General features: G+C 40.3%; 1 protein-coding gene across 1 annotated transcript in view; it reads left to right on the forward strand.

Annotated features, from left to right (window-relative positions):
• LOC310892979 (uncharacterized protein) overlaps positions 1–13,309 on the forward strand; it is a 77,368-nt gene extending 64,059 nt beyond the window's left edge. The window contains exons 7-8 of the mRNA XM_083821336.1: positions 9,057–9,125; positions 11,712–13,309. The gene's annotated coding sequence lies outside the window, so the exon portion shown is untranslated. The remainder of the gene's footprint in view (positions 1–9,056; positions 9,126–11,711) is intronic.
• The last annotated feature ends 9,887 nt before the right edge of the window (positions 13,310–23,196 follow it).

The raw sequence follows: 23,196 nt of genomic DNA on the forward strand, positions 1-23,196 counted from the left end.
TTGATCTTTTTTCATGCTATGCATAGGTTGTGATAGAAATGCTAGCTCATTTGTCTTTACCTCTCTGTTCATGGCCAGTTTGAGTTGCAAATAATAAAATAACACTCATGTTTTCTAGTCCTGCACCTAAACTCGTGTTCAGAAGCAGTAGAGCTGATACTGACAATAAGCAGCAGTCTGTGGTGATAAAGATAGGTGTTTTCACAACCTTCAAGCTGAGTGCTGGTGTGTCGGTACAAAATCTCTAGCTGTAGTCTCTCAAATACAATGTAGATCTTGATGGCTTTATTTCTGCCCACGTGCATCTTAGGCACACACTTGAGTGAGTGTGCAGTGGATGGGTACTGTACAAATGAGTCAGTTCCTGTTCCTTTGGCTGAAGCTTCGTTAGGAGTTCTCAAAAAAGTATTTCAGAATGTGGATGTGGTCAACATAGTCATTTTCCAGGCATCTTAAAGGAAACCCACATCAACTGTGAAAGTGAACTTTGAACTCCTCTGTCCTGCCACTAACAGACCTAGAGCCCTGCTGGATGGGAATGCTCGTTTGCGTCGGTTTACATCTTTACTCGCAGCTTGCACTTCTTGCACTTAATCTCAAGTGCTCAGCTATTTTTCAGGAGAATTTCCAATGATGCTTCTGTGTGCGACTGATTCACTGCTTCACTGGTGGTACGTCAGATAGACGTGTAGTTAGAAACAGCTTCTGACAAATTCGAAGCCACATCTAATTGTTCAGCACATATTTAAGTAATGCTCAAAGTGGTTAAACTCACTAGGATCTGCTGTGTTATTTCCCTGTTGTTATGGCAAGATGTGGTACAAAACACTTTACTCCCACTATACCTCCTAGGATTTAATATGTACCTTTAGCTGAATAAGCTCTTCTGAAGGCATCAATTATTAAAAGGGATCTTTTCTCTTTTGAGATGTCAAATAGATTATTTTCACTGAAAATGCCTTGTACTCTAAATCTTTGCCTATTTAGAATGCCTTCTTTTCAACATCTTTCCAGTTGTCTGACTAATGCAGTGGATTTTTTTGTAGATATAGTACTTGTGATTATGTACACATCATGCAGGCTATGAATATACCAGGATTTGAGCTCTGGAGTTATCTCAAAAATGACTGTTTTAATACATTTCCTCTAGTCGTTGGTATGTGCAACTCTACCATCGAATTGTTATCTTGTGCTGATGTTTGTATTCATGTAGCTCATTGGATTTCCCCATCGGTTACCCAGTGATGCTGCATGAGGCATTCTGCCAACAAAATGAAGAAACTTCCTCTGACAGCCTTTTGAAGGCTACTCTAGTGACATGGTAAAGCAAATAGTTGACTCCTCAAGTCTGTAAGTGGCGATGTACGCTTCCTTCAGAAGCAAATGCTGCTATGCAGATGATAGGAAAATGTTTTAAATGTGTTAGAAAATGTGTAAGTTCCAGGTCTCTTACCTGGAACCCTGTGCATCAAGTATAGAGTGGTAATTGTGCTGTATAGGTATGAACTACGAAGAGTGGCAAAGCAGTGCTATCCATAACTCAAAAGGTAGTACATGACTAAGTGTAAGGCTGAATGTGTTAGTGTTTTTTGACAGGCTACAGTAAAGAAATTGTTTCATGCCTTATTTCACATGTCCACAGTAGTAGTTGTGAATATTTTATGGGTAGAGAAATGAAGAGAAATAAGACAATCTGAGTTGATGATGCCATAAGCAGATGTAGAGCAGAAAGTCAAGAGTACCCATCTTCCTTGCTGCCTGTCAGAAGCATTCACGTGCATATTCCCCCAATCACCTTTAGAAAAGCAAGGATTAATGATACTGGCAGTCTGACAATAGTTCATGTGTTACTGCTGTACATGACAAAATATCAGGGTATCTAAACTTTACTGGATGGGTTATCGGGACAAATTCATCTGGTGGTTTTTGAAATATTCTTTAATAGTTGGAATTTCTTTGTTATTATACTACAAAAATATCTTAATATCAGAGGAATAGAAGAAAGAATAAAGAATGAAAATATACAGTGTGAGATCTGAATTTTAATATGGCCAAATTTAAGTTGTCTTACTGTCATCTTGATCTGTACTGTGAGTATAGTTCTAACTTTTTTCTTCCAAGATTAAATTTAATTGCAGGAATGGATCTTACACGTTCTTCTGACTGTTTTAACAGTTTATTTTGCAGTAAATACCTTTCCTTCTTTTATTCAGGTAACCTCGCTTTAGCTACTTCACTGTGAGTGAATATGGAACTCTCCATCATTTGTCTTCTGTGCTTAACACAAAGGTTGCCACCAACTTCTAAACAGATTTCTATAGGTATACCTATGCCAGTATGTCTTGCAGTAGTAGAGAGGAAGCCTCACTCATTAAACCACGTCTGTTCTGAATTACAGTCTTCATTCATAATACTGATGGAATGCACACGTGAAGTGGTCGGTCTGCATCCCCTGCTTAGTAATTCATATTTGCTCTCAAGTTGCTTCTGAGTTTTTTTTGTGCTTTTGAAGTGCTTATAGCATTCAGGCATGCAATATGTTTGTCTTCCCAGTGGGGTATTTTCTTGGTCATCCTCACGGCTCTGCTTGGACACTCCTTTTTTTTTTTAAAGACTCTACATTCAGAGTACACTCTGCCATCACTTTTATTTTTTCTATTACCAAAGATAGAAAATGAGGAAAGGTTGGGATACAAAGTTAAGTTGGAACAGGCCTGATTCAAAAAGGCTTTCTTGTTTACTGTAGTGTACTGTGAACAATGAAGTTAACTTGCATTACCTTAAAAATAAAAATATTTGGAGTTTAAAAAGCAAGCAATCTCCCAGAACTAGTAAAACCTCCTAGAGGAGCTCCTAGGATTTGTTCATGCTCTGTTCTACTCTTGGAAGTAGGAATACATGAAAGGACATCTTATTTTAAATCCAAGTATTAAATAGCTGAGTTTAACAGTGCCTAATAAGTGCGCATTGCAGTAAATCAAATTAGATGAAGTAGGTCACATATAGCCCACGCTCCTATAACATAGCCTGTAGTGATGGTCTGTGTTGAGTTTTTCCTAAGTATGAGTTAGGAATCAGGAATACTTGCTTCTCGGCAGAGCTCTTGATGGTTTTCAGTTGGAGACTGAAGGTCTTTGTGTATAACATGGGCATCTCACCCACCCTTGCAGCTCTGCTTATTCAGACCAGGTTGGGAGTCCTCATGAGAAGCTCCAGTAAGCACTGCTGTTTTAATGCAAAGTTTGTAACTCTCAGAACAGCTTCTTGTATGGCAGAATGAATTAACTCATCTGCCATTGCATGCTATAGTATTGAAGTGTTTCTCAAAGTTTTCAGTAGTGGATATTGCTTAATATATTAAACATGCAGCTCAAAACTGGGAGCACTTTGCCATTATTCTCTGTTCTGTCATAACCAAAATCTAATAGTAATTAAATATTTAATCTTGTGTGGATTGCTGATATTTCATACTGCTAAGGATTGCACTTTGAATCTTTTTTCAAATACCCCAGGGTATGTTAGTCCACATTCATTCCTCAGTACTGTGAACTCCACATCGCCATCTCTGCCAGCCCTGAATTAAATCTTCATTCTAAGATTACCTTAGCCAATGTTATATTGCTTCCTATTTGTTTGTCTCATTTGCAGGGCTGTATGTATTATTTAATTTGGATATTCCTGAGGGTTCTGGAGTTTTTCTATCCCAATGAACTGAGTACTCTAGAGCTACTTCATAGTTCTTTCCAGCTATATTTTATATAACAGTCCTTAGTTATTTTTGTCCTTTTTTTGTTGTTGGAGATGGCCTAAAACTAGTTCACACTATGGGAAAAACTAGAAGATAATCTTGGCAAGATTCTGAGTAGATAAAATGGTCTGGAGGTTATATTTGCTCTGGGAGATGATTCTCCAGCTGGTTTCTCCTCTCTTCTGTTTCATGGTAGTTATATCACTTGCACAAGATATTTCCACAAGTTCATGCTTCTCTTCCAGGTTCCGTATTTCCCTTTCTGAGAAAGGGGTAAAGTAAAAGCTAAACCCATAATCTGTCCCATATTACAATATGGTCATATACTTTTTGACCTATTAAGTTTGTGGCTTTATGGGTTTTCTTCAGTATCCTGTTCATCTGCTTCTCCTAGTGTTGGGCTGTTAAACTATGCCAAAATCATCTTTGCATGTCACAAGTAGCCTTTAATTTATCAACAGTAGTGGTAGTGATGTCAGCATCTCTCACAACCTTGAGACCTGTTCCGGACTTTCCTGCCTCTTTACCTTAATTATTGTGACCCTTTGTGAAAACTTCCTGATTACAATCAGCACGTACAGAGTGCTTTTGCACTGTAAGAAGGGGAAGCAGCACCTTATTTGCTGATCTCTTCATTATTGTTGTGATGCCAGGCATGAGAGGTCATTCTGGCTTTGACTTGCACGTGTCACTCAGATGTTAATAACCTCATTAAATAACTCACTGATGGCCCATGTAGTACAGTCCCAGATCCAAATAAATCCTTCTGCTTACCTATGTCGTTAGGGTGGTTCTGACATCCATCTCTCTCCCCTGTCAGTGCACTTGTTTGTCCATGTTTACCTAATCTCATCACTCCAGTGCAAGTGTATATGTATTTATGAACAGGGGAAGGTACAGAGGGATCTTCATTTAAATGGTTGTTTCAGTAAGACAATCTTTGTTTCCCTATGGAGTCTCTGTCTGTGTTTTAAAAATCCTCAGCATGTTAATTTTTAAAGCTGGAACTGTGACTTCTACTGCAATGTGCCTGGGAATACCAACTTGGAGTAAGAAACGTAGTATCTTTAGAAGCATTTATCAGCTTTGACGCTGCTGTATGCCTTCTTACACCACAGTTCCTGCTTTCACTTAAGTTAAATGTGGAATATTGCACACCTAGTGCTGTGCAGGTTTGCGTTTGTAACCTGCATGTGACTTGCTGGTGTGTATTACTTCATCCAGATTTAATTAACTGTGGTAAATATATTAGCACCGGGTTCTGTAGAGTAAGAGTCTATTTTAGGAAGTTTCTTAGTACATTGTACCTGTTGCTTGTTGTCTGAGTGTACTTCTGCTTGCCGTTTATGGTCTAAAGGAAGCAAAGTCATGTGAGCAGTGGGAGAGACGTACACATTTAGGTCTCTGTGACATAGTAGCATGCTGTTGTCATGTGATAATCTTCAGGCGAGATAAAATGTGTCACTGGCTTTCAGATTTAATTTGTAAAGATTTTTATTAACACTTCAGAACAGCGATCCTTTTTAATGTTGTTGATAGGCTTGATCTTGTAAATAACTTGGAGAATACTTATTCAGAGCAGCAATTTCAGAGTTTCTGGAGATCTTAACTTGGTGCGTCTGCTGTAATTGGAGTTGTGCTCCCATTTCTATCATTGAGTACCTGAATATTCCCAGATACGCATTGTTCATGTCTGTCTTAAATTGTCTGCTTAAAATGTATCTTTCATTGAAGTTGTAGAGTCTACATTTTCATGATGTACCTGTGAGTAATATAACACTTAGCCCTTCCTAATGGATTGTGTAACTTGCCTCATGTGTTTCCAGGAAAAAAAACTTCTTGTGTAAGATAAGAGGTGTGAAATTTTGTGTGGACAAGTTTTCCTTCTCATTCAAGTGAGGATTGTCTTAGCACTCGCTGGAGAGAAGGAAGGTGGCTGTTGCCATACTGCCTGCCTTGGGGATCAAGTCCATTTTTAACTCATAAGGCAAGGCACTGTCCAAACTATGTCTATAGTCCAGGTTCCCTGTCTTGAAGGTTCACAATTTGTCTGTAGTTCATATTTAAGTAGTCTTTGTATCTTTTTTCCCGAGCTTAGACAGGTCTGCCTGGGGGACAGAGTTGGTTTTCCTATAAGAATAATAAGGTCATGGGAAATAGTTTAAGTTGGTTTACAACATAAATGTAGTAAACATCATATTGCAGCTGGCTGAATGTGCTGGAGGAGTTACCTCTTCCAGTTGAGTTCACTCGACAGTAAGGTAATTAGGAGGAGAGGGTGGGGAACAGGACAGCAAATAATTCATATTCACCACCCTCCTATTGCGTGTGAGGGTGTGATACAGAAGCAGGTGGCTTTGTAGCGTCATCTCCATAATTGAATAATCAAGTGCCTTTATTGCAAAGTTCAAGTAACACATGAATGCTGTTGTTCTTCTCTGAAGTAAGTACTAACTGCACTTGGAAGAGTAATTATCCTTAAAGTAGGTCCTTGAGGACTATACAGAAGGATCGTGCTGTCAGAGTTGGGAATTTAATCTTAAAAATTGTTGCCATTCAGCTTGTCCTCAGCCTCGTGGATCAAACTTGTCTCATCCCTGATATGCTTTCACTTATACACTAGGTTCCAATTCAGTGATATTTTCTTCCCCTAGTATTCTCTGTGCAGAGATATCCACCATGAGTGAATGATGGCATTATGAAAGATGAAGGCCCCTGTTTTCCACTAAGACTAGATGCTTTGCAAGTTTGAACCATATAGTAGTTTAAATTGAATTGCATATTGGGGACATAGTTGGGCTTTTAGAGCCCAAGCATCAAAGACTATGCCCTGTTAGGGGTATTGGGAGAGGCTTGGCTTGTCTGAGTAAATTTAGCAGCCATCAGAGTTGAGTAGTGTTTGGTCTTTTTTTAATCTCAGCTGAATCATATCTGCACTAAAAATATAGCGTGTTGTGCTTAACCCGTTTAGTTTCTGCTCATGTTTCAGTTGGATTGCTAGTCAAATTGTTAATATCTGGCATACTGGGGGTGTGCTGTTGCAAGGTGCATGCACGCTGTAAAAATATTTAAGCTAGCTAATGATCTGATAAAGTAATTCTCTGACACTGTTGAATCTTGCTTAGTGTCTCTACGAAAACAACATCGATGTGCTATGAGCATCAGCTATTTGCCTGTTAATGGCTGGGTGGGCCTCTTTCGTGCAGGCAATATACCCCGATGTACGCCCGTCATACGCATGCACAGTGTCTGGCGAACGTATGGAGCAGACACGGGGGCTGCAGACAGTCTGTGACTCACACCTTGCGTAGGTCTGGCTTAGGGAGAGGAGCTCAAGGGGTACACGGGTTGGTGGGGGGGGAGGGTTTGTTTTTTCCACGTTCCCACCCCGCCTCTTTTCCTGCTTCGGCAATCTCCTGCGCTGTAAGCCTGCCTTATGCTTAGAAATGCTGGTTTTGAGTCCACGCAAGCAGATCTAGCTGGTGGTGTTTCTGTAATGCTGCGTCTACTGCCGGTGTGCAGAAAAGCTGCCTTCTGTACTTCTCCCGAAGAGCCAAGCTGAAATCCTCTGGCAAGCTGTCTGACACCATGCTCCTAAACAGAGACTTCCTTGGCAATGTTTGCTGCTGCTTATATAAACTAACTTACTGCAATTTGGTGAATAAGTTAATTCAGTTTTTCGTATTATTGCCATCCAGTGGACAGTTGCAACGTACAGGGGTGTGAGTCCTTAAAAACAATAGGTGATAATTCAGTACTACTTGCTTGCAGAATAGTGTGGTCCTGATGCAGATGTTACAGAAGGGAATATTATTACTTCCTAGCATATGGATGCATATAGTTTAGGAACCTTAATTCATGGTTATATGCTTCCATGGCAACTTTATACCTCTCTTCAAAGGTATAGGCTCAGATATACCATTAACTTCAGGGGATGTTTGTTTAACTCCATATGAAACAAATTTTATTTATGCCTATGTAACTGATTATTTCGAGTTGATCTGTTTGTGGGTTTTTTTGCGTGCTATAAAAGAATAAGTCTTTACAGCACCCTTTATGGATTTTTACTGTGAAGCCAGTTATCTACTTGTTTCAAATCCTTCAAAGACTGTCCATGAAGTCAACTCAGAAATAGGTTCTGGTTAAAGGTAACTGTGTTTTAATTGCTGATAAATGCAGCTTTAAAAACAAGCTAGTTACTTGGCCTCTGAGAATGCAAGTGGTTTTGCCTGTAGGAAGTTGTTTTAGAAGACTGTGCCAACTGTATACCTCCTAGGCTTGCTCATACTAGTATTCTCTGGTGGAGCAATTTAAAAAATGTCTTGGGCAGGATTTTTGTAAATCTGTGCAGTCCAATCGGAGCTTCACTTCATGGAGCAATGTATAAATAGTGCGGAGAGTCAAGTGACCATCAGCTGGTCTGAATGGGTTTGACCAATGCAGTCACAGGGTCTGAGGTATGCAGAAGCTGGGATCACTGGAAACATGCTTTGCTGCAGAGATATTCTGGCTCTGCTGTAATTATGTAACTGCAGAGGAATTTATGTGCGTAAGAATGTGTTTTAATTAGACACCTGTATTTAATGTTGGTTTTACCTTCTGTATCATTACCTTGGGTTTTAAAAAAAAAAAAAAGTTGTACGTTACTTTTCTACAGAGTTACTGCCTTGGTTAACTTTTTCATTAAGTAGTGCATATTGCAATGCATAACTGAACTCCACAATTACACGTTTCCTTTGTAAAGAGTATGCTTACTCAGTTGAAACAACGCACTGAGTTGTTTCACTGAATTCAGAACTTAAGACATAATGGCTATTTGCCTAAGTTCATATTAGGTAATTAAAAGTTCTTGGCATGCTTGGTGAATGCTGAAATTCCATTGTATTGTGCATTAAGTATGGGGAAATACTTCTTAAACTGCAGTGCCAGTGCACTGACATGCAAGATTTTGGCTGTCCCTGGTGATGACTTTATTAAAACTCGGTGAAACTGTCAGCTCTGAACTTGCAGAGATAATGGCTTGCTTTCTGTTTAGGAAGTTATTGAAACTAATACAACTGCTTTCTGTAAAGCATCCCCTGCCACACTTCCAAGTATTGCAATATGGATCCTAAGCAAACTAGTAAAAGGCACCTATTTGTGTTTGTCCACTTGACACCTGTGGCAGCATTGTCCAGAACATAACTTTTTTCAAAGGCAATAACATCGTGGGAAGAACAATTTTTCAAAACCAAGTAACTGGTATTTCCCTCCCTACTTATCTTCTGTGCTCTTCATACTGAATAGCTATTTCCCTTTCTCATTACAGAATTTAACACTTGTCAGTGACATCCCTGTTCTTGCAATGTCCATGATGTGAATCTCTTCTACTGCAAAGGTGATTGATAAGGACCTGTCCTCTTTCCTATCAATGCAACAGCTAGGATTTTGATTTTTTAAAAGTTGCCTTTATTCAAATTGGAAAAAGTATAGCGCTGTATGTATCAGTATCTTCCTTGCCTTGGCTGATGGATCTACTTTAAGAACATTGTCATATTAAACATGTCTTGATTCAGCAAGTAAAGGTAGGAGTATGTTAGGCAGTGATTCACAAATGTTCTTGTCAGCTGCCTTTGTATCTGCATAGCATACATCCAGTAGCGTTTCTCAAATTTTGACTTGATGGGTCCAGGTTGGCTCTTACATTTTTGGCAATAAACCTTCATATTAGTACAGTTCACTATTGTCAAAAACATTACCTGTTTATATTATAGATGAGAAGTGGTAGGTTCTTTTAAGTAACTTGGTGTTTCTTCCTTTTCACATGGCAGTGAGAGTCCTGTTTGCACAAATATCAAACCCAGGCACTGCTCAGTTGGCTGTGAGGATTCACGGCCCGGGCTTGTGGTACAGAATGAGACTTAATGTTATGTACACACGAAGCGGGTCCACAATGCTACAGGAAAAAGCTCTTGCATCTCTGGGATGGCCACAAACCTCTCATCCCTTCAAGAGCCCTTAACGTGAAGTGATGCTACCTGTTGTCTTTTTGGGGCACTCAGTGACCTTTTCCTATACTGCGCACACTTGCATACCCTGCTTCTTCAGCAGTCTGGGGGTGGTTAGGAAATGCCACCCTGTGGCTGCCCCTCAGCAGAGTCTGCCCTACCAGGAGAGTTGACCAGGCTCAAGGTGCTGCTCTTTCCCTTGTTTCACTTACTGGTGGCTTACATTTGAGGGGCCTGGCTAAAACCTGTGAATGACTGAATAGCTAATAATAAATCAGGAAGAGTTTTAATTGAAATACTCTTTCCCCATGTGAGATAGGGTAAGATGAGTCTTGCTTCTTGCAAGCTGTTGGGCTGTAACTGAGGGGAAAGCTAGAAGTGTTGCCCTGGCAGTGGGAATGGCTAGCCCAAGGCTGTGTCATGGTGAAAATCCAGTAGAGGGGCCGTGGGTTTTTTTTTTTAGGTGGCAGTGAGAGAGTGGCTTGTCTTGAAGGTGCATTGAAGGCAGGAAAGTGTCACGAAAGCATTGGCTACAAAAGGAGGAAGAAGCGGACAGGTTGCAGTAAATGAATTGTGCAGATCAGAGTTGTCCAGCAGAAATCGTGTTGTTTCCTCAGCTTCAGGGCTGCTGCTCTTGTGCTTGAGGTAGCACTACATACCCACCGCTGGCAAACTGCTGTTAGTTGTACGAAGTCTGAAGGTTAGCAGAGGTACTGTGTGGGGATCAGATAATGTTGATTCATGCTTAATAAATGCTGTTTGTGAAAATGCATTGTGGAGAAGTTCAGCAAGATGTGCATGCATCTCCTGTGCTGCTTTTACGGTGGGAATGTAACAGCGACCGCTCCTTTCCAGAAAGAAGTACTTGATAGCAAGCTGTTCCAGTTAATTGCTTTTCAATAGACCAGTCCATAACCACTGATACTGTGGCTACAATCTGGTCAAACATTAATGGTAAAACTGTTGTAAGCGATTAAATGATTAAAAATGTGTAGATAGACTCCTGCAGTCAGTTATGATTCCGCATTTAAAAAAAGGCGGCAAAAACGTTTAGAGGGCCAGTGACTGTTAAAATACTGTCATTAAAGTTGAAAGTCTAACTAGTTACCAAATGTTTTAATTAAATATTTAATGAGCTTTTCTAACTTGACCATTTTTGGTTGTTTTTATTGATATTGACCTTGCCATGTAAAATCTTAGCACTTGATTTCTTGAGTTCTTTGAGTAAAGTATATTTTAGTCACCACTGGAAGGTCAAGTTAGACATGCACCTATTCAGACTGTTCTCAGATGTGCTACACTACAATATAACAGGTTCAGCTCTGAAAAGAGCTGGGATTCTTTCAGTTGACACCAGAGACAAAGGATTTAAAATCTGTATGTTCAGGAGTTTTTATGCACAGACTCAAGACTCAAAACCCTGATCTCTAATAGAGTTAACTCTAAGTAGCTCCCCTTCTCTGCTAAATTATGTAGGAATTGTACTTTCCTTAATGCAATGTGGGATATGTTTCACCATTTCAGGATTACCTCTGTGCCTTCACACTTTTTGATTTACCTAATGCCCTTCCTGACGGGGTGAGAACAGCCTATGGTTTTTTTGTCTGTTTTGTTTTTTAAATTCACAGCTTCTTGTACTACATTGAGGATTAAGGAGGGACTTGAGGTGACTTTGGTTCTACTATTAGTCTACTTCAAATTTGTGTGCGTTTCTTATCTGCTTTTGGCTCTTTGCTAATACATGAAGATGAAAACAGGTTATTTCAGATTAAAGTTGCAGGAACACCCTGTGAATGCTTGTTAATTATAAAAGCTAATGACTGCATACCTGAAGTGATTCTGTCCTGGCAAGGCACTTTTCTGTTTACTATACACAGATTTCTTGTAGAACATTAACTGTAGAAAATTCTCTCTATAAGAAGGCTTATCTACAGAAATGTTTCTTACACTGATTTTTTTTCTAATTGTTTCTGCAGGTCATGTTGGACTAACGCTGTGGATCGGTCAGCCCAGAACTTGTAGCTGCTCATCAATCGCTCAGTAGTCAGTGTAGATTCTGTCTTTACAATCAGCAGCTACATCTGGCTACTGGGTCTCTGATGACATCTCCTATCTTCTATCTAGACTTTTTGTTGGATTTTTATCATCTCTCCTAGGTGCAGAGCAAGTTCACAGTGCTAACAAGTTAACATCTGAGGTGTGGCCCCAAGTAAAGGATTGGATATCTCATGGATCTACCTCACAGTGGGAAGCAGATTAAATACCTGGATATTGTGTATTGGGAAGCAGCAATGTTTTCCATAGCCTATTCTTGGGGCTTGTAGTAGTCGAACTGATTGATACTTGCAAATTTGAGCTTTTTTTAAAAGACAATTTGGACTTCACTTTTCTGAATGAAGAATCTTTAACCTACCCTAACCAAAGGACAAGTGTTGAAAAAGGCATCTTGGCTGATTGCGTGACTACATATTAGGGGAAGAAATGTACTGTGAACTGTGGTGTGCACAGCTGCTGTTTATCATTTGTATGGGAAGACTGTCCAGGTTTGGGGCATGAACCTGGCATACAATGTAGATTTCTGTGTTTGTTAAGCAACAGCTACATTGTCTGCTGGGTTTCCAGCTGCCTGGAAATACAAAGTGGAGGGTTATCTACGTTTTGTGTTTCTTTTGGTCAAGTTGTCTCTGTTAATCTTGTATGAGGAAAATAATGCAATTGAAGTCCAGTGGCTGCCTAACTTCTTGTTCCAGCTCAAGGGATCCAGCTGGTGTCAGCTAGAGCTAGTAGCTAGGGTGGGTCTGAAGCTAGTTAGGAAGAAGATTCCAGGGGACTGAAGTGTTGTAGACACTCGAACTTGGGTGGCTCTCAAGTGAAAACTAATGCATGCTGCATGCATAACTATTAGTTTGCCTTGGTGGTACTTCACTTTTTTTCACTTCAGAGAGCATTATATATATGTGTGCTGTACATTTAGGGAATCCTTGTTGGAGAAGGAAGTAGTGGGGAGCTCTTCATATGTCTGTTTTTTCAAATGAACATTACAGGTAGCATGGCTTATGCACACTGTAGCATCGCTTATACAAAAAGTGCCTAGAAATAACTGGGGACAATTAACAGAAGTCTTGACTGTTGATACCAGCTGGATCTCTTGATTCTTGAGCTGCACCAAAACTAGGATGATTCACTTGTGTACTGTATCCAGCTGTGCAGTGACAAAACAGGCAGCTTCAATTTGAGAAGATTGGGCCTGTCATACCTGGACTGCAGTCACAGTAGCAAATGTGGAAGCTTGTACAGCATATGGCTGTACTGCTAACCCCTCAGTGGCAGGCTTGATGTCACTTTGACTATGGACATTGGAAGTGTTATAAAGGCCACTCAAGCAGTGAAGAAATGTATGATTTGGTTAAAATTAAGGCCATCTATCTGAATTACTGATAGGTTGTTAAAGATCAGCAGACAATTAGTTTTTCTTATTTGAATAGTAATACTTCAAGAGGCAGAAGGGTTGCGAAGTGAGTGCTTATATTTAAAATTGTTTTTTGTTAAAAACAAATAAAAATGATGGTGGAAAGAACTGTGTCTTTCTATTCACTGTATTAAACTAGGTTTCTACTGAGTCTTATAGGACCTAGGGAACATAAAGCTGTTAGTAGCTAAATCTAATGTAGATGGTCCCTGAATATTTTATCAGCCTAACTTTGCTCAATAAATATTCACCTTTTGCGTTTCTGTTTTAAATAAAAATGTACAGACGTTTGTCAACAGACTTTATTTTGGGCAAATAATCATTCCCCATTGAAACAACTGGATTGTCTATATACCTCTGAAAACTGCTTGTCAAGATTGAACAGGTGTTTGTCCTCTACTTTACATGTTTTCTTCAGTGCCAATCTGTTAGCATCTAGGTCTCTGACGCTGTAAAATTGGTGAGAACTTAGATCTGTGGTGTTTGTGTTTTTTACTGTACTTTCTAATTGTACTTTCCCAGTGCTGTTACTTGATTTTCACTCCATATAGCCTCCTAAATCTTGACAAGCATATGCACAATATTCATAAAATTGGCAATAATATATTCCTCTCTGCAATGTTTCTGTGGCTCCTTTAGCTTCAATAGGGTTAACATATCAGCAGTTTTCATTGTGTTGCTTTGTTTCTGTGCTTATTGTTGTTCAACTCAGCTTTTCAGGATTCATGTCAGAATAAGGTAATTCTGCCCTAACTGACCATACAGAAAGCACTGTATAGCAATTCAAACACAGATCACTGTAATGCTCAACATCAAGCCCCCTCTCCTATTCAGTTTCACTTCCCCACTGCGTTTCAGTTAAACTTAAAATGTTGAAATCCCCTTTGTGGGCAGGTACTTCTGGTTCCTCTTTATTTTTCTGTCATGCTACTTGCTTTTATATACAGGCACCTTTTAAAACAAAGAAAAACTGCTACCTTATTCTGAGGCTCTTTAGTTATTTTCAGTGTCCATTATAGCTAATGGAAGCATGTAAAAATGGTTAACCATTTTATGGTTACTCATTTTACCATGCTGTTTATTTATTATAGTTCTTTGTTCCTCCTTCTATTCTACATGGAATCTGGTGGAACTGGCATGAATGCTTATCCCTCCCTCTCTCCATATGAGGGTACCATTACTACTCCTGATAAAACTTCTCACAGCAGCTTGAGGTTCTTTTAACTTCAATGGAAGAAACCAGGTCCTGTGACATACCACTTCTCAGGCATTTGGTTTGAGTTTCTATTTTCTTTGAGCTTTCACTTCCAATGGTAATGTTGGCCATATTTGTATGATGCTCTTGCACTGTGATGTTCACAAGTGCAAGGCCTGTAGTCACCACAGGTGTAGACTGACTAGCATGTGCTCTGTTTCTGGGGGGAGACTATGAGATGAGTCTAGAGCTGTCCATCTCTGAAGCCAGGTCAGGGCAGCAAATGGTGATAATTACTGGATTACTCAGCTGTACTCCAAAAGGCAGAGCTTAGAGTTTAGAATTCAGGGTTGACTTTTTTTCCTGTACAATTCACTAAGCAGATACGAATTAAGTGCCAGTTGGATATGTTTGCTGGAAAAGTAAGTCAGAAATTTGCAGTACTTTCACCTTGTATTTTCTGCTGCCTCTCAGTTCATGTAGTACCTTCCTACTCTGATATTTCTTCCTGTCTTCACTTCATATCTGTTTAAATCTTGATACTAGGAAGAACAATACTTTTACTTTCTAGCTCTAGATAACTACTAGGAAAGCCTCACTGCTTACTATTTCTCTGTTCTGTGAAGAATACCTTTAAACTCTTGAAGAACTATTTTCTTAGCTATGCATATTCTTTCTGTGCAAATCAAGATTCAAAGGACGCATCTAGTATGACCTTGATCCACTTAAAAGCATGTGGTGCCATACTAATACATGGTAGTGACAAATATATTCTGTAAGGTTCTTAAAAAAAAAAAAAGACTGATTAAGCTTTTACTGCAGTAACAAAATCAAAGTATAGTTTTCTTATTTAGAAAAAACTTGGTATGAAATTGTGCAATTGACCAGAACCCCCAGCTCCCTTTCTGTGGGGCTGCTCTCCTCTCTTCCCACAGTCTGTACATACAGCTGTGATTGTCCCTCCCCAGGTGCAGAATCTGGCACTTGCTCTTGTTAAACCTCATGTGGTTGGTGACTGTCCAGCTCTCTTAATTTGTCAAGATTTCTCTGCAAGGCCTCTCACTCCTTGATGGAGTCAACAACTCCCCTCAATTTAGCATCATCTGCAAACTTACGCAAAGTACCTTCTAGTCCCACATTCAAGTCATTTATGAAAATGGGGATTTTACGTTTATGAAAATAGGAAGGCACAGAGTTGTAGAGCAATCTCTTAGAAACCCTCTAGCAGCCACCTTTTCTTTCCTTCAGCCTGAGGAAGTACTTTTCCAGTGACGTAGGTATCACTGGGATTCCTCACCAGGCGTATTGTCTTAACAATATATGTACTCTAGTGGAAGCTGAAGGAAGATGAGAAAACTGCTCTTAAGTTTAAGAAAGTGGCACACAGTCGCATGGCTAGTATGATGTTTGCTGTCCATGCATAGAGTAGGTGAGTTTCATTTCAAAAGGCTCTGCAGCATTGTTGCTGCTCCTGTCTATTAAACAACTTTATCCTTTTAAGTTAGTATTTTTTCTAGCTACTCCTAAAGTTTTGTTCTGTAGGTTGCTAAGTAACACCCGCACACACTAAATCTTCCATTTACTTTGAATGCCACTCTTCCATGCAAAACACCTTTCCAAAATTAGTGTCTGTCAAGCTCCTGAAAGGTAGTGGTGCTGTAATTCAAGTCAATCATGTTGCCTGCAGTAGGTGTTAATTCTCCCATCTGAAGGCATTTGCAGAATCACTAATGTGGTGAATCTCTCTTTTTTAGCTACAAGAAAGCAGCATCTTCTGAAACACTTAAACACTAATTCTGGAAAGAGAAGTAAATTGCAAGGGACTCACCTATAACATTTTTTTCATCATGGTGATGCCTCTTTTTAAAGCTTTGATTTGTTTAGAATGTAGAGAGGTGGGCTGAATGACTAGGTAGGGTAGTTTTCCTGTGCCCCAGGGCTGGCCAACCAGTGCCTGAATGGGCATAGATGCTGAGGCTTATAGGGAGTGGGGAGATGCACGGGAACAGGTTGATGAAGAGTAGTTACGAGAAACTTTCAATTTCTTTAGATCCTTTCTATGGTAAAAGGGATCTATTCCTTCCTTTACACATCTCAGGAAATTCAATATACTGTTCAGCTTGATGTGTTTGCTATATGAGGCAGTTTGGGTATTTTCCTTCCTTGGTACACCTATACTTGTTCCCTAGTTGTTCATATAGAATAGACAGATGAGCTGTACCTATTTTTGGAACAGTATCAGAAGTTGAACTGGATGACATCTCTGCTGAGACCAGGAGTTGCTGTTACTTTCCTTGAGTGTATCTTCTCTGTTCCATGAAGATCACTTGGCTGATAGAAGCATAAAGAAGTCTGTCTTGTAGGCTTGCATAGAGCACTGAGATAACTGCATGATTGCATTCTTTCCAAAATGTCCACGTAAAAGACATGAAAACCACAGCAGCACAGTCAAGAATACCTCAGCTCTGTAGCTGCAGCCTTTCAACAAGCAAAAAAAAAAGAATGTAAAAGTAAACAGACCCCACCACTGCCTTTTGTCTACTTTGGTAAGCCTAGGCAACTACTGCAAAGCACAGTGGTGGTGTTTGTCATGGTTACTGCAAAGCTGATTCATTGACTGTAGGATTAGGAGTTGTGACAACTATTTCTGATGTCTCCCTCTATTTACTTTCCTATACATATGTATACTGAGAGAGAGGTGTGAAAGAAAGTTACACGGGTTGTTGAATAGCCTATCTGTGCACTTTGCTGAAGTTTCTCAATCCTTTCTGCCAGTTAAACCTGGGTCTGACAGCTTCCTGAGAGGCGTTAACTTTTTCTACTGATAGATATTTAGCTGTTCTCAGCTATCAGCGTAGCTTATGCTAGTTCTGTATCATACATTTTGGGCTGTCTTTAGAGTTTTCTTTCTTAGTAAATGGAGCTATTGGCTTTTATGCTAAAGCATGTTAAGTTGTTAAACCAAACTAGCATGGATATTCAATTACGCTTGGTTAACAGCCTGCAGCTTACTTGACACAGTAAGAAAAAATAAAACTAAAATCCTAGGGTGGTTGCTGTATGTGACAGCAACATGGAAGTCTCTGGAGTTCCCTGAACAATAAAAGGCGTCAGTCATGCACTGTATAACCTACTGGTCATGCAAGCAGTCTGCCCTGAAACTTTTTTTGCCTTTCTCAAAGGCTGATAGTATCCCCCCCCTTTTTTTTTTTTTATCACCTACAGTGGGTAAGGATGAAAAAAGGACTTTGGGTAGTGATTAAAAGTTATTTCATAAGCCAAATTTTCATAGAGGATTTTAACCTCAAGTGAACTTCCTAGTAATGTAGAAAGACATGGATTTACATGGTGGGATAGGCTGCCAAGCTTCTGGGTTTCTTTGTGTTTAATAGTGTTACAAAAAACAAAACCTTCCCAGTGGCCAAACTCCCTTCAGTTCTCTCCTAACAAGGACAGCGTGATTTAATGTGCTCTCTTGGATCCAAGCTTCTGCTGTGTTGTGGGACCACAAAAGAAAGTTGCTGTCTAGAATATGTGTTCTAAGTGTGTGGTATCTTCATCTGCTTTGTAACATCCCTCTTTTGTGGCTGGGGAATTGAGGCATAGTGAAATGAAGGGCTAGCCTTTTCCTTGTCCCCATGTGAAAATCAGGTTTGAATGGAAGTATACAAAATGCTGGGTCTCTTCAGTGGCTTCTCAGCCCTGAGGGAAGGAAGGCACTTTGACAAAATATGTAGAGAAGTGAAAGTGAGTTTGTTGTTTATAATAAAAAGAAGTTGGGAGGAGGACAAGGAAAGGATCTGAGTTTTGGAAAGCTTTGGATACTGAATAGAACAGTACCTTAATGCTACTGCCTATATGAATTTGAGTACAACTCAAGGAAGTGGGAGACCCAAATTCAGTTTCCTTTTTGCATTACCTGCAGATTGCCCTGACCCCTGTTTTATACTGCTTAGTAGCAGCAGGATGCTTTCCTTTATTAAAGTGGTGTTGCTCTGTCTCAAAGAAATATAAGTTCATATATCCAAAGAGTAAAAACATAACTGTGGTTTGGTGGTCAAAGCACACGTGACTGAAACAGAGGTTGGCTTGAGGCAGAAAACCTGCTCCCCAGGACTGCCAGGAATGTTGTGTTAAAGAGTTGTTGGCTCTAGAAGCCATAGGAGCAGGATAGTTGCAATGGCATTTTGCTCTCAGTGACTCCCCTCCTCCTCATAGCACATTTTGTTTTTACCTCTGTAGGGTGACCAGGTGAGCTTGGTCCCAGTATTTAAAAATAAAGTGCTTAGGACTGGGACCTTTCTTCTGCTTCCACATGGTCCTCCGAACTTTGATTGTACTGGGCAGGGAGTAGTGAAGTGGGAGTATGCCCGTCCCTCGACATCTGGGAGGTACAAGAGATTGAACCTGAAAATTCGTCAGGTTTGGAGTCAATTAAAAGAACTAAATGAACGAGAATAATTATTTTGCAAGTTCCTTGTGCACTACAGTGTTGAAAAAAATTGATATAAAGAAAGCTTTGAACATAGCAGATGGTTCTGCAGGATGTTCTCGTATGCAGCTGATACCTTGACTGCAGATTACTGTGACCCCAGTTTAATGGGGTCTGTTGTACAAAAGCAAGCACCTATACAGGTATTCATGATACGCAGTACTACTAGAACAAGAATATAAGGTCCCTCAGAAAGGGATTTAACCACAGATACAGACTTCCTTGAATGCTGTGTTGACATTCATTGTTTATCTGCTCAGACTAGTCATATTTGGAAACACTGTTCTATTCTGACATATGACTTTTCCCAGGAGCAGCAAGGCTCACAACTAAGATTTCACAATAAAGAAAATTCTGTTTCTCTTTGTGGGAATGTTATAGTAAATCCATGACAACTCATTTGGCACAGAAATGTTTTGTTTTCAGCAAGAATTTCCCCATCACCACCATCTCTACACATTTTTGATGTGTTTCCTTGTGTTGGGGTTTTGTTTTGACTTTTTTTTTTTTTTTTTTCCTCAGGAGAGTGGGAGCGGATCATTTTGCTTTTAGCCCCCTGGCCGTCTTCTTAGAAACAATGCAATAGGTATGAGGAACCCAAGTCCAGGCTTGTGCATTTCTGTGTCACCACCAGCTGTGGAGTCGTTCCTAATTTATGACCACCTGAACAAGTTCAGCATCAGGCCCTTAGGATCTGTTTGGCTGGTGCTGCACTGAAGTTACACATCCTGCTCTAGGCGAAGGGTAGGCGCGATGCAAAATACTGAGGTGGCACAAACACATGGGCAGTAGCTTAAATAGAAGGTAGCAATTTCAAACCTGCATGGCTGGAAAGGTGGAGGTATCTGCAGTTAGCAGTGAGGCTATTAAGGGTCAGACACCAGTGTTGTTCCCTGGCTCAGTGCTGGTGGCGTGTTAGTGCAGGATACATCTAGAAGTCAGCGGTACTTCCTGGAGGTTGCACTTCATATGTCTGATCCTTTTGGAGGTTTTTGTTTTTTTGACCACAGTGTGTAGTTCTGAAGTAGAAATTCTTATTCTATTACATCAGATCTTTTTCCAATGTACCAAGCTAATTAACCTGATTACAATAAGTAACACTAGGGAAGGCAGTTGTTAGGGTTTTTTGATGTTTGTTAGTTTATTTTGCAACCTTCCCTGGAGTTACAGGGGTTATTCTGAGCAAGATAATGCATACGGTGAAATCCGCTGTTTGCTGTAGTACTTGGAAACTCAGAACTCCATGATCACAGTTTGCACCCACCTAAAATTCCAAGGTTTTAAAGGAGGGGGCATTTTCCTGCTTCAGTGTTTGCTGCACCATCCAAAGTGCTCTCACTGTCAGTCTTGGAACTGGAAGAAGTGCCCACTTCTGCCTTCAAAGAAACGTGGAGTAAGAAAGGAGGTTTTCAAGGATGTGACTTTGTGAGCAGAGAAAATAGAACCATAGTGGCGTAGCCAACACCTCTCAAGACTCCAAAAAAGCTGGTCAGCTAGCCTTAGTCTGAATGCGTTTGCTGCATGTTGCTGAAACTATAGTTCAGGTTATGTTGCTGTTACTATTATAAAACCTAGGAAGTGGGTGTTTATAAATGCAGTCAACATTCCCACTGAGCAAAAATTGGCCTTATAAGGGAGTTGTCCCAACAGCGAGAAGGATTATTTAAAGCAAAAGAAAACGCTGAATTTCTGCTGTTCAGAAAAAGAAAAAGGAAGCAAAACCAGGGATGGAATATTAAAATGTTCCCCAAGCAAAAACATCTTTTTTTTCCCCTTTTTTTTATGTGGTTTTTATCTAAAAGATACCCAGTTGATCCAATGATAATTTGTGATGGAAAATGAGTTAATTGCCTCATTTGCTTATGTAATTAACTGTTTTTGTGTAATTAGGAAAACAATTACATTAGCACATCAGCAGAACCACAAGGTCACCAGTATTCTGCTGCTCACCAAAGTCAAGATTAGGCTCTTAAAAGTTCATTTGCACCTCTCTTAAGGTTCAGTGAACCTTAAGTTTTGCTGTAGCACAAGCATGAGATGGCGGTCAGTACTCTGAGGGGATACCATGCTTGGAGTGAGAAGTGCTTGATCATGGCCAGGGCGGAAGGCAGGAGGAGGTGGACATGGACAGACCTAGGAGCCTACTGAGAGAGGTGCCTCCAAAACTAGGTAGCCATCAAGCGAAGTTTGCTAAGTCATAGTTCTAAAATTGACATGGACTACAACACAATCCATAGCGTAAGCAGGGCTGGTACTGTGCCTAAATCCTGCTTCATACCTGGCTTCAGTTAACATCATTAATAAAACCACACACTTTGCAAACATCATCACTTTCCATGACATCTATTCATCTTCTTCCAGGTTTGATACCTTCTGCCCCTTCTAATCTTTCTCTTGTGCTTTCCCCACACAAGGAGAAAGAAGTTCCTTAAGAGGAACTTGCCGTCATCAGAAAGTGAAGCTGCTGCTGGGCTTTCTCATTCGTGATTGGAATTTCTCCTTCCCTCCCCAGCTGCTGCTTATTGCAAGATGCTTCCACTTTGTCTGCTTCTCCTGGGTTCCTTGACAAAGTGGGTGCTTTCAGAAAAATCAAGTGCAATGTTCCAATTGCATGGGTGCAGTTGTGCATGTATTTCTCCATCCAGCTATTGCTAATGTGCAGGTACCATGGGACAGGAAGAAGCTGAGGCACATGTGCCCAGGCTATGTAGCGCTCAAGTCCTGTATATTATGTGCCTTAAAATCCCAGTACCTGTAGTCTTCCTAACATAAGGTCTTCTCTAAAGCGAAACTTCAAAAGAAAAATGTGCTTTGAGCCCTTGGGATTGTAAAGCATGAACGTGCCTTTTTTCCCCTAAAAGAGAGAGATGAGACAAAGCAAAACAAAACCAAACCTATGAACTATCATAACATATTTAAAAACGTATTGGAAAACATAAGGAGACAAAGAAGTGAGCCACAATTCTTGCAAAGCTTGCTGCAGTCAGACCATTTGTACTACACAGCATGAAGTGCCTGCTGGGTTCCTTGTGGCTGCGGTCACAAATCTCACTCCCATACCCTACCTCATATCATTTCAAATTGTGTTTGCTAACGAAACTTTTTCTCCAAAAGAAGGGAGCATAGCCGTCTGTACTTACTAGGGTAGGCAGGGCATTCTTCAGGGCCAGCTCCAGTACCAAGTCACAACTACAGTAAGCAGTCTGCATATTTCAGCCTTATTGCAGTCTTTTGTGCTGTGGCTTGCAGTTCACAGTGCAGGGTGGTTCTAGCAGACAGGACAAAAACAAGGTGAAATGCACCTAGGATTACAAAGGTAACCTAGGTAAACTGCTAAAGCTGTTGGGATGCAGCATTTTGCTGTGCCATCACAGTGCTACATGGCTACAGAGCGATGTAGAGGTTGGGCCAACCCCAAGGTGCAAAAAAGAACCTTTGTGCCTATGCATTGAGGTTTCTGATCATGCTGCTTAAGTTTCTTTTTTTTTTCTTTTCTTTTTTTTCCTTCTTTTTTTTCCTGCTAGTCTGTATTTCACAACAGATCATCATGTTCGTTGTTCCCCCCAAAGCTGTGAGAATAAGTAGTGGGAAGCGAAAGGATATCATTGAGCAGAGAAAAAGTCACAGGCAAGAAACGTAGAGCTCTGAGAATATTTTCTCCATTGAATATTCAAAGTGGGGACATTAAGGTGGAGAGTTTGGGGGAGGACTGCAAATTTCCTGTAGTAACTCACAAGGGGTGAGGCTGGAACTGCTACATCGTTTTTGCTCTTTTATGATCAATTGTGATGTAAATGCTGATGGCTGCTTAACAGGCAAAACAAAGTAGGGAAATGATGAGTCATATGTACTCATAGCTTGTCTGAACAAGTAATGTGCAAGTCAAGTTTCACTTAAGTGCAGCAGAAGTTTTCCCAAAGGACTGCTGTCACAAGGCAGGGCAGTGGGAAGCTGACGAGGGTTTTGGAACAGCATCTGCGAAGCCCTCAGCAGATGGTTTTCATGATACCAGGACTGTCCAGGCTCAGTGCTGATTGTCTTATCGATACCAAAATTCACATGATGTTAGCCTTCACTAGAGTATGTTGTGAAACATAGGGTGGAATTTTTTTCTATTACTCTTCAATGACACGATCAGATTTCTCCTGATGTGGGAGAATATGTCCTCCCTACGGAGAGAAAACACCTACAGCTCTGGCAGCAAGAAGGACTGGCTGCCTGCCCTTCCAATCTGAGAGGTTTAACAAGGATTCAGGCTCCCTGCCCTCACATGAGACACCTCGGTAGCCTTTCGGCTCCAGTGAC

Source organism: Anser anser (assembly GCF_964211835.1).
Source record: "Anser anser genome assembly, chromosome: 1".
In the NCBI taxonomy this organism is placed as follows: domain Eukaryota; kingdom Metazoa; phylum Chordata; class Aves; order Anseriformes; family Anatidae; genus Anser; species Anser anser.